Source organism: Pinus tabuliformis, chromosome Q (genome assembly GCF_031772625.1).
Source record: "Pinus tabuliformis cultivar Carrire ecotype Pingquan chromosome Q, CPIR1, whole genome shotgun sequence".
NCBI lineage: Eukaryota > Viridiplantae > Streptophyta > Pinopsida > Pinales > Pinaceae > Pinus > Pinus tabuliformis.
The window spans coordinates 143,394,934-143,413,154 of NC_142296.1; the positions used below are offsets into that span (position 1 = coordinate 143,394,934).

Sequence of the window (18,221 nt, forward strand, 5' to 3'; positions counted from 1 at the left end):
GATCAGTCAAATAACAAAAACAGAAAGCCCTAACCAGAAAGTCAACACTGGTCAATAGGGCAGAATTCTTCCTCAATTCAGCTTAGTCAATCCCAGTCAATTTCGGCCTCCAACAGCAAGTCCAAACAGCCCAAAAGCAGTCCAAAAACTCCAGTCAAACCTGGTCAACAAAGGTCAATGCTGCAGCCAGCCCTAGCACAGTTAACGCTGGTCAAACAGGAGTCAAATCTGCCTCAGATTTTGTGCCCAGAACTGCAGCCTGCTCAAACAGAAATCCTCCACCCAAAACCGCACCAAAACAGGTCAACGCAAGTAAAAATCACCTCTGCAATTTCGGTCAACTCTGGTCAATGGCTGAAACAGAAAACCCTTCCTTTCCTTTGCACGTGTGGAGAGTAGCCTCTGAATTTCGTACCCAATCAATGAAGGAGAGAGAAGATGTGAGTGAGTGAAGTGTCCAAAATGAGGAGGAGGCATCATGTATTTATATGAAAACTTTGAGGATGAATAGACGTGACTGTTGGGCTTCTGAGCCTACATGAGTTTGTTGGCTGACCTTGACAATTTGTCCATAATCAGAATAAATTCAAAATTCCATTTGTACATGTCAGAATCGGATGATCTTTAGATCAATCCTACACCTCTCGGAGAGAAGAATCCAAGAAAAATGTGAGCTGCCTCATATGAACTGTCCAATGTGAAGTTTGGCCCTAGTTGCCAAAATTAACAAAAGGACAACCCAATAGCAACAAAAGCTACTAGGAAAATACTAAAAGCATAAGCCTAGAGATTGGATGCATCATGCAACATGATAAAGCATGATAAAGAGCTATGCATCAACATAAGTAGGTGGGAAACGAGAGGGCAAAGAGGTGGCCCCAACAACCACATTGTCATCCATCTTGTAACGTCAACCACAGAGAATGGAAGTCCAAGATTGAGAGGACCTAACTATGAGACTTTGGGAGGGAGTCAAGAATGATCCTCTATGACTCTAATAACTCTCAGGCCACCGAAGATAACCAAGTAGTGGCAAACTAACCTCCTAAGGACAAAGATCAAGAGATTATCCTGTGGAACTCCTCAAAAGTCTCGTGCAAGCAGGTCTACTAGTTGAAGGTTGAGAAGACATATGTCGTCCCACTAAACTAGTGTCGAAAGTGTCCTAGATCTCTTCTTGTCGCTTCCTACCACCAACAAGCAAGATAGAGAGAAAGAGGGAAGTGATTCACCCTAATTTGGTCCATTTGAGTAGGTCCTTGTAAGAATTGTTTCATGTATACTAACACCTCCCTCATAAAGACAGCTACACATCTTTGATCTATATAAATGAAGAAGGCAGTTAGGAATCCCCTCATCTCATAATAAATTAGACACCTAAGGATGAGGTGCTCTTCCAATTTTATCTCATGTAGATGACATAGTCAACAACTCCTCTCCAACAACAAAATGTGATCATACGTCTCAACCTAGCACTAGTGAGAAAAAATCTTGAATTGGCAAAGAGGAATCTTTGGTCTATGCATCCAGTGTCTCTAAGACTTAAGTATATGTATGCATAAGATTGTCCCTTAGTTGCATGAAGTCCTAAAAGTACAAAGCCATCTTAGGGTTGAGACCCTTATGTAGCAAGGTCCAACTAACTTGAATATACTAACCATAAATATCCTCTCTAATCATCATACTCATCCAAAGAATACCTTAAAGGGGGAAAGTGATCAATATAGATGCCAACAAGATAAAGAAAAAAACAGACCTCAAGGAATCAACATCACATCTACCCAAATGGCCCTATAGAAATAATCTTCTCTATTGAACAAGAAGCCAAGAAGGGGTACCTCTCTCTCCTGGAAGCCAGGTCATCCAAAGTCTACACCTTATGGAGAACAAACTTATGTCTGAAAACAATCTCGAGACACAAAAAGGGTGGACCTCAAAATATATGTAGATGATGACATGAAGAACCATTTGTCTGCAATGAAATATATCCCACAAGAGTGCCTAGACTCTCTCAATCCTTAGCCAACCATCAACAAGCTAGGTCCCTAGATCTCAAAACCATAAAGCACAGTAAATCTTATGATCATGTCCAAGAGGTGCACCTTGGATGTCAAATGTCCTCAAAGTGTCTCTAAAAGCATTTGCACTCAAGCTTCATGAAAAACTCAATCCCTCAAAAATACCTTCCCAACCTATAATTCGGCCTCCTCTCTCCTAGAATTGTACGGCCTACGCACTAGAATAAAATATTGCCCTTCACCTAGGCCATACAATCCCCCTGCACAAGCATTCAAGTTGAGTTTTGGATTCCTTGCAAATTTGACCTCCTTTCCCCAATATCTCGACCCCTTCAGAATTCTCTCACCAAAATTTCCTTGTCACAACTTATCTATCTCTTTAGCCTAGAGTCTCTCACTGTCCACTGAAGAAATCTCTCTCTTAATGATTCAATGTGTCCTCCTCCCTTAGGCTTTCTTTTATAATTATCATTGAGCCAAAACCCTAACCGTCAATCTCCAAAGTGATGGATGGCTAGGATTAAACCGTAACCCACTTAGATCAATGGTTGAGATTAGATCTAATTCACTAAAGTGATTAAATCATTTTTCCTTGGAAAACTTTAGCCCAATAGCCAACACTTATTGCTTAATCAATCAATAGGCTTTTCATAAGTTAAACTTAGGAAATAAATCATAAAATTCACTTACTCAACATGAGCAAGTACCTAGAGAGTATTGGACCACACTTCCACACTTGACACCTAGTCTATGCAGTGGTACATGTCTACTACTACATCAATAGCACTTTGTTACCACAAAATCTGGCACCTTGGTGCAAAGACACATTATGTATTCTAAGTTAAGGGCAACAATGGGGTCCACCACAACTACTACAATAGTAGCAATGCCCCTATTGTTTTGTGGATGGACTTTTATCCCCACAAGGGAGGCTTTCCTAACAGGTCTCGGATATTAAGTAACACAAGGATTCCTATGCTAAATACTGTTATGAAACCAGCTCAAGAAAAGATAGAAAAGATAGATACGCGCCTTAGAATTCAGCCTCTTCGAGGGGGCAACCTCCTTTACATTACATAAATGAACAATTCTTGGATGATACAAATGAAAAGACCTCATTTCTATATATGAGTCTAAGAGTTCATAACATAATCAAAGCCGACATAACAATAATAATGTAAGGGCACAATAATAACAATAGTGGGCTTCTATGTGGCACAATAGTAACAATATGGGCACTACATGGGTACATCAATATAATAAGTGGGTTGTACTAATAACAATAAGGGGTTACACTAGTAGTATAGGGGCTCCATCTGAAGTATCCAATTTACCGGATCCTTGCCATTAAACTTCTTCATCTTGCTTTTTCTTGATTTTAGGAGCTCAATCTTGAAACGACTGTAACTCTGTACTTTCGGATCTTTAAGTTCTGAAATTGCAACCTATAGTAGCCCTCTGTGTCATCTTTCCAATGCCACCAGTCTGATCCAACTTGGATTCTCCAAGGAAGAGTTATGCAAAATCTCCCAAGATGACCTGATTATAGACTAGTTCATTAGAGCGAACTTGTACGACATGCCACGAGTCACTGTTTCGACCTTTGGATCTGAAAAAGATATACAAGAAACTACAATCCGTCCTATTTTTGTACCTTCTTACAAAATTTCAATCCGATACTCAGAGAGAAAGTTATGACGATTTTCCTCAGGTCACCTGTTTGGAATGTAATTTAGGAGTCTGCAAAAAGACCAACTTCCTCAGATCATATCTCCACAAATATAGCGTGAAAAGCTCTGAAATTCGGACCCGAGATTCAGCGCAATTTCTTCTCAAATGGGTTTCTTTTTAGCTTCTGAAACATCGCAGAAGAAAAGTTATAGCGAAAATTCCACGATGACCTGTTTGGAGCAGCAAAACCCTAGAATCCAAAGCTCTAATACCAAATGTTATGAAACCAGCTCAAGAAAAGATAGATCAACGCCTTAGAATTCAGCCTCTTCGAGGGGGCAACCTCCTTTACATTACATAAATGAACAATTCTTGGATGATACAGATGAAAAGACCTCCTTTCTATATATAGGAGTCTAAGGGGTCATAACATAATCAGAACTGACATAACAATAATAATGTAAGGGCACAATAATAACAATAGTGGGCTTCTATGTGGCACAAAGTAACAATATGGGCACTACATGGGTGCATCAATATAATAAGTGGGTTGTACTAATAACAATAAGGGGTTACACTAGTAGTATAGGGGCCTAACAAATACCCTCGAAGGATCCTATTATATAGACACGCCAAACTAAACTTCAATAATGTAGGGCTCTAGGGCAAATGATGTAGCGAGTCCAAAGAACCTATGGTTAAGTCTAGAGGGCTAAGGTAGATCCTACAGATGCTCAAATAGATTCCAAACACATGCTACGTTGAATTTAATGATTTTCAAAAAGGTATAAAGTGATGGAAAATGAAAGATCAATGCCTTGGCTTATCAAATAATTTATGGGCATATGGAATTGGACAAGGTGTGATCCAATGGCTGAAGACCTTGATTGGAGAGACCACGAGAGAGAAGAGCATGTCAATCAAACCCTAGAGATTCCCAATCATAGGAGATTTAAGGTCAAGGAATGCAATTCTAGTTTCATTGATGGATACTAAGTGACAAACCTTGCAAAGGAGATTTTAGAGCCATAAAATGTTCACCATATCATGAAAATTTCATAGACACCCTAATTCTACAACCTTGCAAAATGGAAGAAGATACTCACTATAGAATAGCACAATTCACAAGAGCATCACTTTATCAATCCAAGAAAATTCATCCAAACAATTTTATCCTCCCAATGTCAATTTTCTTAACTTGAAATATCCATAGCCAAATTTTTATGAGAGAAAAATCGCTGAAATTTCAGATTGCTATGGGATTTCTCCCCCAAACCTCCATGAGAAAATGGAAGCAAGTGCACCTCTATTTATAAAGGAGGTGCTCAACTTCTCTCATAATAAAATATTAATTTTCTCAGCTAAAATCCCCTAAGTTAGCCGAAGGAGGGGCAAAAGGCCCTCTCTACAAATTAATTAATATAAAATACATTGAAGGGCACTTATGCCACATGTATAAAAATGAAGGGGAATAAGCCCTTAAAGAGTGATCTTCTCTTCAAATTATGGGAAACAAAGGGGTACCAGTGCAGCGTCCAGCCTCCAAAGGCCCCTCAACGGCATAACAGCACTCCCAAGGGCTGGTTTCATTCAGCAAAAGACCAAGCCATATGCCAAAATTTCGTTTAAGGCTGTCAAGTGGGCTATCAAGGCACATGCTTCAGCCTTCAATTGGGCTGCATTATTTAACCCAACCCACAAAAGATGCAAACAAATCAACCAATTGATGCTGCCCATTTCATACAGGTCACATGCTGTCATAAAGGTACACCATCTACATATGCAATCAATCCTCAATGCCCTCCAACAGGGGTCCTTTCCAATTCATAACAGGCCTAACAGGTCAGCCTTTTACTTCCTCAAAACAAATACACCTCTTATGATTAGGTAAGGCTTGATCCATTTGTGAGATCGGCCAAGGCATCCAAGTCATATTTCATTTGAAAGTTATGCTCAAGTCAGCCCATTTGTTTAACTTCCAGTGTTCCCACATATATAAAATAGATGCATCTGAGTGCTGGTCTGAGGATCTTAAACTCGGTCTGGTGAGGCAAAATTTCACTGCTCTACTACAGGATGCAAGTATAGCCTAAACTTATGACCAAGGAGTTGCAAAACGTGCTCCCATGTATGACACTTCAAAATTTATCAAACGCACTGTATACCAAGCTCAAGACATCCATTTTCCCTCTGTGTTGACATCCATTTTCCCTCTGCTTCACTACCTGAGCATTGATTTCTCCAGTTACAAAGGCAAAGTTGCATAGAGAAATTTAGGTGCATAAACGGTCCTTTGTTCCATTTGCTAACTACCAGATCACACCTCCAGATCACAAGACCTTCAATGTCATGTCACAGGACAAAAGAGATCAGTAGCAGCACACAGAGATTCCTTATATCATTAGTAAAATATGAATCAGATGGCAGCTTTGGGAAGTCTTCTTCATCTCCCACTGCTGTATATCAGCATACAGAGAAAGCAACAGTCCTTTCCTAAGTTTGAGAGCAGGTTGCGACATTTTGAATGCTAGACATTCCCAGTGGTGTACTACTGGAAAACACTACATTCTTCACCTAATGAAACCCATCATTTTTACCAGTAAACTGATAGGTAAAAGTCTCCATGTTAGCAAACTCTCTGTCATAGTCTGGACTCCACAACTATCACAACATATATTCCAATCTATGTTTCAAGCCTCTCTAAAATTTCATAATACCTTATGTTTGAGTCTAGAACTTTAAGAAATTGCAAAGTGTCATGCCCTGACAAGGGCAGCGTGATTTGCAATATGATCTAGAATACTCATTAAAAATTGGCTAAACCAGAAGCGAAACCTGATCAACTCAACCCTCACACTTCCATACCAAGCCTTGAACCGCATTGAACACTCATTTCCTAACGAACTGGTCAATTTGGTATGTGTTAATTTTAGATAACAATGGTATGTTCTATGCTTAAGAGCAATTTTAACTCAATTTTCTTATTAGCCAATATCAATATCCAGTTTAGCAATCACATCAACATGATAGTAAAACGCAGATAGAACATAAACAATAATAGTAGAAGACAAGCCAAGACAAGAGGACACAAGATATGGCACCAGCCAGGGACAAACTCCAATATGGGGAAACCCTTGATCAATTCTTCTTATTATTCTTCAAAAATTCTGAAGAGAGAGAGAGTACAATATACAATATTCACTTGTCCAATCAAAGTGAAATCTGACCAGTCAAACAGCAGTAACAGAAAGCCCTAACCAGAAAGTCAACGTTGGTCAACAGGGCAAATTTTGACCTCCAAAACAGCTCGGTCAAACTCGGTCAACTCGGCCTCCAACAGCTAGTCAAATCAGCGCAAAAACAGTATAAAAATATCCGGTCAAATCTGGTCAACAAAAGTCAATGCTGCAGCAAATCCTTCTGCAGTCAACGCTGGTCAAACAGCCTCGATTTCTGTGCCCAGAAATGCGGCCTACCCAAACAGAGATCTCCCTTACAAAAACACATTCAAAATAGGTCAACACTGGTCAAAATAGCCTTCCTGCAACTTCGGTCAACGCTGGTCAAAATAGCCTTCCTGCAACTTCGGTCAACGCTGGTCAATGCAGGGACAGAACCCCTTCCTTCGCATGTGTGGAGAGCTGCCCTAGAAATTCGTACCCAATCAATGAAGGAGAGAGAAGAAATGAGTGTGAGATGAGATGCCAAAATGAGGAGGAGGCTCCTTGTATTTATATGCAACGTTGTGGGCTTGAGGGTGCAAATTAGATCGCTGGCCGACCTTGACAATTTGTCCATAATCAAAATAAATTCATAGTTCCATTTGTACATGTCAGAATGGGATGATCTTTAGATCAATCTTACAACTCTTGGAGAGAGGAATCCAATAAAGATATCAGTTGCCTCATATGAGCTGTCCAAGGTGAAGTTTGGCCCTAGTTGCCAAATTTAACACTCCCTCTCAACTAGGGAGAACTAAACCTACCAAACTGTCCGACAATCTGTACCATTCCTATCTCTGCTCTGCTGAACCATGAAGAAAGAAGAAATGATTAAGATTGTATCATATCATTCTGTTGAAGAAAAGTGTAACTAGGTTCGGTCTTCATAATGACATGTAATTATGATTAATGTAAATGATGTAATGAAAGAGAATAAATTTATTTTTGTGTGCCTTGTTGCATGCAATGTTACTTAGGAGCGGGATCGAAAGTGGGGAGCGGGAGCGAAAATGGGAGCGGGAGTGACATTTTCAAAAGCTCCCGGTTTAGGAGCGAATCCCAGAGCGTTTTTTATATTATATATATTTTTTATATTTTGATACATATATGTAAACAAAAACATGTAGAATAATGAATTAGATATAAAAAACATAAAAAAAAACATAGATTGAACCATACAACAACAATCATCTAGAAGTTATAATCTTCATCAACCACGTCCACAAGTTAGTTACACAGTGACATACAACATATTGAGTCTCATGATTCATCAATCATAAAGTTTCAAGCTTTCAAAATTCAATATATAACATTTATCATCATTGATCACCAAAGTTGTACTTGTAAGCTAAGTGTAACCATTACAACAAATAATATCTAACATGAAATGAAATGTTATAAAATGAAATGAAATGAAACAACTTTCAACTTTCATGAAGCATCATATTTATAATTCATTACTAATGAGTTATAATTGCCAACTTCAAACTTAAATTGTCATATATTGTTTAAAAAATATCATAATAAATATGAAAGAGTCAATAGTTATAAAAGTTACTAGAAACTAGAAAAGAGAAGTAAATCTATTATCTATTTCTTATGCTTGGGCCTCTTGCCACCACGAGAAATGTCTAATTTTTTAGTCTTGTTGGAAAATCAGGGTCTTTGTCATTAATATCACCCTCTAAGCATTAATATGCAGAAGTATCTTTGTCATTACCTCTGTATCTGTATAGGGATCTTTGTCATTAATATCACCCTCTAAGCATTAACATAAGATAGAACAAGCATAGCATGTCAAGTCAAGATTTTGTTTGAGTGATGCGTACATTTTTAGGAGGGTCATGATAGAGGAGTTCGACAACCAATGTCACTAACATCAAGGCACATAGAGGGATTGGTGCTCTTGATTAAATACGAGTTCCATACCCTAATACATGACAATATTCAATGGAAACATTGCAATCCCCCAATCCTGAAATCCTAAAAAACTGATTAGTCTGTTGGATTTTGAATGAAATCTAAAATTCTACTTTCTCCATATGAAATCTAATGAGGCCGGAACCACTCTCAAACATCCTGAGTCATTTCATGGTAATGTTAAAAATTTAAGTAAAAGGATGAAAATGAATATTAAGGAGAATGTCACTTTTACCTTAAGAATTTAACATTACCATGAATAGCATATCAATACTAGGGCCTAGACTTGATCATTAAGCTGCCCTACTCAAAAATTATTTGTTTCTTTCAAAAAAAATTGCATTTCAAACATTATTACAAAAAAAAAATTGCAAAATAAGCAAAACGCTCCCGAAAAGGCAGGGAGCGAAATTTTTTTTAGGGAGCACGCTCCCGAAATCGCTCCCATTTCGGGAGCGATTTCGGGAGCGCGCTCATGACTCGCTCCCGAGTCACTCCCGCCCGGAGCGCGGATTGGGAGGGGGAGGGGGGGGGGGGGGGGGGGAGCGCTCCCCCGCAACTCTGGTTGCATGGGTTTCATGAGCAAGAAGTGTCATAGGTCAAAGACTTCTTCTTGATGTCTTTAGGATTTGTCATAATGTCAAAGAGTCATGTCATGTATGAAGAAGCTCTTCATGAGCCTATGTAAAAAGTATTCAAGCCTAGAGCAGCCCTCCAAGACCAAGCTCAATCCTCCAAAGCAAGCACAAAGAAGTTTGCAAGCAAAACGACAAGGAGAACATCATGTCGGCCTCAAATCGAGTTAAATAAATTAAGAACAGTCATGTCACCTCAAAGAAATAGACACAATGGTTCATAAATTCAAGTCGGCTTATTTTGGGAGGACAAACTACTATAAATACCTGGCTTGGGTCTGTGCAAAAAAAGACACACAGAACTCGCATTTCTCTGAAACATTCGGATGGGTATAAGGTTTGAAATCCGCAGTACAGGAGGGCAGAATAGAGCTCGGATGCCTCTACACTTGCATGGGTAATTATAGTGGGTAATTACAGTCATTGTACCTCGTAAATCTCTGAGATTTCGTTGAAGTACTCTAGTCATCAAGCTCGAGCTATATTGTTAAAGTCTCGGTGAATATCACAGTGGAAAAGGACTCGAACCTGCCTCCTAACAGCCTTGGCATACATGTATCTCGATAAACATTCTAGATGCAGTGACATGTTTGGCGATCACTGTCTCAACATATTAAACATAGCCACAGTCAAGATCTCGGTGAAATAGTAGTCATGATTTTGTTCTTTTATGAAGACAAGGTCATGATCTCGGTTATGATGAAGACAAGATCCTGATCCCTATCTCGATGTAGCTATCATAAAGACCTTGTTGTTATGATCTCAATAAAGGTACAACAATGGTGACCTCAATGAAGGTACAACAATGATGATCTCAATGAAGGAGCAACAAGGATGATTTCAGTGAAGGTGCAGCAGTGGTGCAACTGTGATGACATCAATGATGCAATGATGATGACCTCAGTATAGCAGCAGTGATGATGATGATATCAGCAGTAACAGAGAAGAGGATTGGTGTCTTGGTCTTGGAGTGGCAGAATAGGTCAAGGGCCATGGTCTTGGTATTCGTCAATTGGAATCTCTATAAGAAGAATTTTGTGTGGGTTTTCCTCTCCAAGAGGGAGAGGTTTTGGCCCTGGCAGAAAGCCAAACATCTTGTGTTCTTGTCTCTTTGTTTTTTATAGTAGTTTGATGAAGCAAACACACACACTAATAATAATAAGAAGATCAAGCTAAGATAAAATTGCAAAAGCACTTCACAAATTGTTATCATGCTAAGAAGAATCTCATTAATTCTCCATGCCCTAGATTTTTCAACATATTCTCCACTGACCCGAACTCAATCTCCAATAATAGAGAGTGTGCCGTACCACTCTTAACTGACCCGAAGTCAGTTTCCATCGATCCCATATCAATATCAACATCCTAGCATAGGGAGTACGGTAGTACACAATGCATCCATCAGTAGTACTATGGTCCCTATCCACATTTCCCTACTCATTGACCAGATGAGAGGTACTTCCCATGAGTCCCAGACTGCATGGGTAGGATGTGTCGGTAAGAGAAGGTGAACCACCTATCCTGCTCATATGCCATAGGAGAAGGTGAACCACTCATCCTATGCATATGTCAACATGGGGTATCACAAGGGAAGGTGAACCACTCACCCTGTACATCGTGCACCATTAGGGGAAGGTGAACCACTCAACCTATAGTCGCTCATCACTCCATGAAGTACTCCAAGCCCCCTTGGAGCTCCCAAAGCTCAATATCCATCCCTTAAGAGGGTCTCTCCATGACTCCAAGTCGTTCACGAAAGGTTAAGAATTTGACCTTCCCTATGGGCTTCATAAGAATATCGACAGCCTAATCATCAATCCCAATGTGTTGGATCCTTATTGCTCCCCGTTCTACCATATCCCGAATAAAGTGGTACTTGATATCAATATGCTTGGAGCGGTCATGAAACATGGGATTCTTAAAAAGACGAATCCCACTCTGGTTGTTGCAGAAGATCACGGTGGTATCCAGCACATGTCCAAATAGCTCACTAAAGAGCTTCCTCAACCAAATCGCTTCACAGGATGCCACACTAGCAGCAATGTATTCAGCCTCAGTGGTGCTCAAGGCAACCGACTTCTGATTCCTGCTCATTCATGATATCGAGGCAGAACCTAGAGAGAAGCAACATCCAGATGTGCTTTTACGATCCACCGCATTGCCAACCCAGTCTGCATCACAATAACCATGGAGCCTCACATTCCCAACAATGTATCTCAGTCCATAAGTGATTGTACCTTGAAGATATATCAAGAGATTCTTGGCAGCAATCCAATGTATGTGATGAGGCTCAATCATAAACTGACTCAATGTATTCACTGCAAAACATATGTCCGGACAGGAGTTCACGAAGAACATCAGGGCCCCCATGAGTTGACGATACTTAGAAGGATTTCCCAAATCAGGCCCAGCAGCACTTCTGCATAACTTCTTGAAGTTAAGTTCCATCGGAGTAGTCATAGACTTGTAGTCCACCATCCCAAATCTTTCAAGTAGCTTCACAATGTATTTTCCTTGAGAAAGAAAAATCTCACCTGGCTTTTGCCAAACCTCCAACCTTAGGAAGTAATGCATCAATCTTGCGTCCTTCATCTAGAATTCGGAAGCCAACGCCTTCTTACATTGATGAATAAAAGGGTCTGCACCTGTCAGAAAGAGATCATCCACATAGAGTACCAAGATAAGAGGTCCATCATTCTCAACCTTAAATTAAAGGTTCGGATCAGCTTCACTTCTTGTAAATCCTAGCTTCATTAGCTAGCTATCGATCCTCTCGTACCAAGCCCGAGGTGCTTGCTTCAAACCATAGAGGGATTTCTTCAACCTGCATACATGTGTCTGACGATCTTGAACTTTGAATCCCTCAAGTTGTTCTACATAGACTTCCTCCTTAAGTGAACCATGCAAGAAGGCAGTCTTGACATCCATCTAGTGTAGATTCCATCCTTGCGAGGCAACAAGGGCTATAATCAGACGGATGGCGGTGTAGCGAGCAACTAGTGCAAATATCTCATCATAATCTACACCTCCCTTTTGAGAGAAGCCTCGAGCAACAAATTTGTCCTTGAACTTTTCAGCACTTCCATCAGCTCCATGCTTGATCTTGTAGAGCCATTGCGAGGTGACAACAGATTTGTCCTTGGGTTTAGGGACCACATCCCAAACATCATTCTTCATAATCGACTCATACTCTTCGTTCATTGCATCCTTCCAAACTTGGTGCTTTGTGTTGAAGGAAATGTAACTAAGTTTGGTCTTCATATATGTACTTTTGATATTTGTATTTATTCAAGAAAAGAAATATTATTTTATAATGTGTCAATGAGTTTCTTGCTCATTGAAGTAGGTCTAGCACATGTTAAAGTGCTATGGGTAAATCAAAAGGTCAAAAGAATTATGTTAAAGACCTTAAGGGTATGTTACATTGTATAAGAGTCAAAGAAGTAACCTCCAAGCAAAGTCAAGTCCCCTCCTATGCAAAGGCACCATCAAAGACTCTCCTTCAAGCAGGTGACACCACCAAAGAAACCATTTGAAGCAAGCATAACACGTCGATCTGCAAACAATATACATGTCGGCCTTCTAGTCGGCCTAAAAGGAGGGACAATCCTCTATAAATAGAGGTTGTCCACTCCATTACAACGTCCACCAAGCAGCTCTGAAATCTACGAAGAGAAGAGGCTAGAAAAAGGGTAACAAAGGACGAAGAAGAGGTCTTCTAGGGAAATGAAGGAAGGAGGAGAAAAGTCGAAGTGGAAAGGACTGTTTTCTAGGGTTAATATAGTCACACGTGCGAGAAAAGATAGGACAGTCTACGGTTATATCAGCAGTAAGATCACAGTCACATGTTCATCATTGTTTGGGTTAGAAATTAGGCCTACAAGGCCTCTCAAGGCAAGCGAAGAAGACTCTCTCTCTATCAAAGGTAAAAGGACCCTAATTCTCTAGGGTACCTCTCTCACATGTGAGAATTAGGGCTACAGCATTGTCACACTAAGGAAGAACAAAGTGTTGGAAGAAGGACGAAGTGCTAGGGAATGAAGTGCCGGAAGGAGGTGAACGAAGTGCCGGGGAAACATAGTGCAAAGAAAAGAAGGACTTGACTTGTGCTTGGAGGATCTTCTAGTCAAGGGTCTAGGGTTTGGCATTGATCAAGAAAGAAGCTTCAATAAGAGAAAACTTACCAAAGGGTTTTCCTCTCAAGAGAAGAAAGTTTGGACTTGGCAGAGAGCCCACATTTGTGTTCTTGTCTTTATGTTTTTGGTAACAGTTTGATGAAAACACACATACCAATAATAAGAAGAATATGAAGCAAAGATCAAGCCTATTTGGGTTCGGCTTCCGGGATTGCCCTTCCAATTCTAGTCGGAGGACATATTTCAAAGCATAGGCAACACCCTCGGCACATACCTTGAACACGATAGATCATACTTATCTACTGGAATGATGGCATTTGCCAAGGTATTGGTACATCTGGACACAAGGGGGGGCCTCCAGGAACACATCACATTACAATGGAGATCATTCTCTCGACAACAAACTCTGGATTACGAAGGGGTCCCGTTCGGTTGCAGACGATGCCATAATGTGGGACATTTATTCAAGGACTGCCCTTTGAATAGGAAGGCGCGAGATGGAGAAAGGAGAAGGTCAATCTGCAAAGAACTCACACACAAAGGGAAGCCCCCACTCGGCTAAGGAGGCAGTAAAATTGGCACAGGCTGCTGCAGAGAAAGCACCCTCAAAAGGAGGCCAGGAAGAAGCGTGGGAAAGCACCAATCGAGCCACCCTCTCCTCCTCTGACCAGAGCAAGGGCAGCTGCCAAGGCTGGATTCTCCACGGGTACATTGGATTCATCCTCCTCCTCTGCTTTTACTACTGCTTCATCATTTTGCATTGCATCAAATAATGTTCAGAACTCTAACCCCTACAATATACCTCCCATTACCCTGACATGCCCTCTAAAACCCCCTTCTCCCTCCTTATCTTGTACCCCGCCATCTTTCCCTAAAGATCCCCCAGCCATCACTTCCATCCCTGTACCTGTCCCTCCATCTTCTAGATACCCTCTTCGTTCCTAGACTCAATCTCAGGCTCCTGATTCCCTGGGCATCGGTCTGATTTCCTCTCTCCCACCTCTGAAACAACCTCGAGGCAGACCCTCCTCCTTATCAAAAGCCATTCTTCAAGCTGGGGAAGAGATTGTCGCTGGCAGGCAACACTCCATTGATTGGCTACTTAGAGCAGTGTATACCCTTGTGCACCCCCCTCCATGAAGATGCTATCCTTCAACTGTCAAGGTTGGCTAGCCCTGGGAAAAAACTAGCCTTGCGAAGACTGCTAAAATCTGACATGATCGATGTCCTCTTTCTACAAGGAACCCTGCGTCAGGCTAGTGTTATCACACACCTACTCAAATCTTGGCTACCTGGGTAGACTTTTCACTCTCTTGATGTAATTGGTCGCTCAGGGGGGCTTGGCCCTGGGGATAAACACCCGATCCATCAGAATCTGTAACATATGGGGAAGCTCTAGGCACATCAGGCCATACATCTACTCTTCTGAACTTGATACAGAGCTCAGGATCATTAATATTTATGGTCCTTGTCACAATAGGGAAGAATTCTGGAACAGGCAACTACACTCTCAAATATTGCAACAGGATAAGTTCATTTTTTTTTTTGGGGGGGGGGACCTAAATTTTTCCATTGGTTTTGCGGAATCATGGGGGCATAATGCACAAACGGACACTCTCAAGGAATTTTTTGAGAACATACTGGAGGAACATAATCTTATTGATATCCCCTCAACCAAAATTCAACCTACTTGGAGAAACCACAGATCAGGAGAGGACAGCCTATCCAGGAGACTTGATCGGTTCCTCATTAAGGAGTGCCTACTGAACATGGGTCATAGAATTAGACAGTGGGTTGGTTCAGGGGGCATATCGGATCATAGGCCAATTTACCTGGAAATAAGGGGAGAAATGAATAAACCTAGAGCCCCCTTCAAATTCAACTCTTCATGGCTAAGAGATGCAGACTACATCAGGCTAGTCACTAAATTCTGGAAGCTTCACCCCCCAATGGCAAGAGGGAACATCACAGAAGGGTTTGCACACAATCTGAGAGAACTGAAGAATCTTTCCAAAATATGGGCCGACACGCAGCGAACCCTAGAGGACCTTATCCTCAAGACTACTGAAGAAGAAATAGAGGCTTTTGAGAATGAACATGGAGGGATCTATTCCTCCCCAGAACATAAAGACAAAATTACATCCCTACTAGCAAAAAGGAGTCAGATACTTAAGGATCAAGAGGAAAGTTGGCGACTGAGAACCAGAGCCATTTAGCTTATGGAAGGGGGTGATAATACTAAATTCTACCACAAATTTGCGAATGGGCGCAAGGCTATTAATACAATTTGGCAGCTAACAGATGAGCAGGTAGAATCAGTGAATACCTTCCCAAGATTAGCTGCCCTGGCTACATCTCATTTTAGGAATATTTACAAGGCCCCTCAAAATGCTACTCTAGCAGAAGTTATGCGTACAGCTCAGTTGTTTCCCAAGTTCGTCGACCAGGAGGATGCATTGGAACTAACAAAGGAAGTCATTTTGGGAGAGATTGAAGCCACCCTAAAATTGTTCAAACGAGACAAAAGCCCAGCCCCGGATGGATGGAATGTGGAATTGTATCTGGCTTTTTTTTTAACTCTTGGAGGGGACCTCTTAAGTGTTATAGAGGAATGTAGAACCATCGGAAAGATGTATGAGGCCTACAACTCAACCTTCATCGCTCTCATCCCCAAATCTGACAATCCCACCTCCTTCAATGACTTAAAGAAATTTACGATAAGCTAGTAGAGCTATTATCGGTATCCACAGCTGAAGAAGTGATATCTCTAACAAATGAATTGTACAAGATGAAGATATCAAAGGAAGGAATAGCTCCCTACTTCATGAAGATCTCTGAGATGAGGGATCAACTTCAAGAGCTTGGGGAAGTCATGTCTGACAGAGAAATGACAACTGTAGTACTCAATGCTCTACCTGAGGATTGGGGCAACTTCACATCAAGCATATATGCCAAGAAGGAAGCAACCACACTCAGTGAAATGTGGTCTCTATGCAAGACAGAGGAAACCAGACTTAAAGCAAAAGAAGATGTGGGATCAAAGGAGCAAGCATTTGCTACCATGGCCAAGAGAAAGGGAAAATTTGGCAAATTTGGTCCACAAAGAACAAACAACAAAGACATGTCCAAAATCCAATGCTATGGATGCCAAGAATATGGATACTACAAGAGGAATTGTCCTAAGGTTAAGAAGACAACAACAACAAAAGAAAAAGGGAGGAAGCTCACATGACTTAAGAGGTGAAAGAAGAAGAAAAGAAGCAAAAGAAGGAAGATCCTCTGGATCTCTACTATGACTAAGTCAAACTCTTTACTTAAAGTCTTCTTTCAAGGTTTTGAGTAGGATAGGAGCATGTAGGAATAAAATAAAAATTGCATGGCTAGAAACATCTTCTAGAATCTAGAAGCATGAAGTACATAGAGTTCTAGATACTCATGTAGAAGTAGCATTTATAATGAGAACAAAATGCATGGTTAGAAATATCTTCTAGAATATAGGAGCATGGTAGATATAGCTCAAGATATTCATGTAGAAGGAGCATACCTAGTATAGGACCTCATCCATGATGAAAGAAAATTAATCATGATTAAGAATATTAGAAGACCTCCATCATCAAAAGAAAAGAAACATTTGCAAGGCAAGGATCTTTAAGATCCTATCATGGACTGTTCAAAAGAAGGTTCATGAACTAAAGCAAATCTCTCATTGGGAAACCCATTCATGGGATTTAATAAAAGGATAATATGCAGGCAAGCTAAGATGAAGCAAGAACGGCCACACCAAGGACAACCAAATGAAGCTAAGATGATCAAAGGAGAATCAAGATGAGGTATGTATGCATCAAATTTTAGTCATGTTATCATATGTATATTATTGAGTCATCGGAATAGTTCTATAACATGATCAAGTATGAAAGGATCTCTTTCACCAAGGACATGCTCGAAGGCATGTACTACAATGCAATGAAGGTCAACAAAAGGATATGCTCACATAAGGAGTATAATATTGTTGACTAAGAAGCAAGAAGAAATGTTGACTAGTCCAGGAAGCAAGCAATGAAGAAGTTCTCTCACAAGGAGCATAAGGTGGTTGACCAATCTATCCAAGAAGAAGCAAATGAAGAAAGAGATCAAGCATGTGAAGAACACCATGATCACAAAGAATCACTATCTGAAAAAGAACCATTGAAGATATCTCCCAAAAGAAGGCAGGACAACTCTGACAAAGGAAGGAAGGACCCTTGACACCTATGAAGGCCTTGGAGATATGAAAGATGCAGATAATTGATTCTACTCTACAAAGATGTCATGATGAAGAAGCCATCCAACAAAAGCACCATTTAATGTTGAAGCAATATCAGGATGAAGTCATGATGGGCTACTAGGTCGAAGCATGTAAACAAGCAAGTACAACGAAGCATCCATGAGAAGAGTATTTCAAAGCATGGACAGATGACAAAGGAGTAGCCAGATGACAAAAAAACTTGATGTATGACAAGAAAGCCACTTTCCACGAAGGAAGCAATGACATGACAAATCAGGAAGGAAAGTGATCGATGGATGGTGCCCTACCTAGAAGAAGTTCGAACAAAGACTTCATGACATCAAAGAAAGGAAGGA

General features: G+C 40.6%; 1 protein-coding gene across 1 annotated transcript in view; it reads right to left on the reverse strand.

The window, feature by feature from the left end:
- NEDD1 (Transducin/WD40 repeat-like superfamily protein) overlaps positions 1-18,221 on the reverse strand; it is a 280,247-nt gene that overhangs the window by 91,730 nt on the left and 170,296 nt on the right. The window lies entirely within an intron of this gene.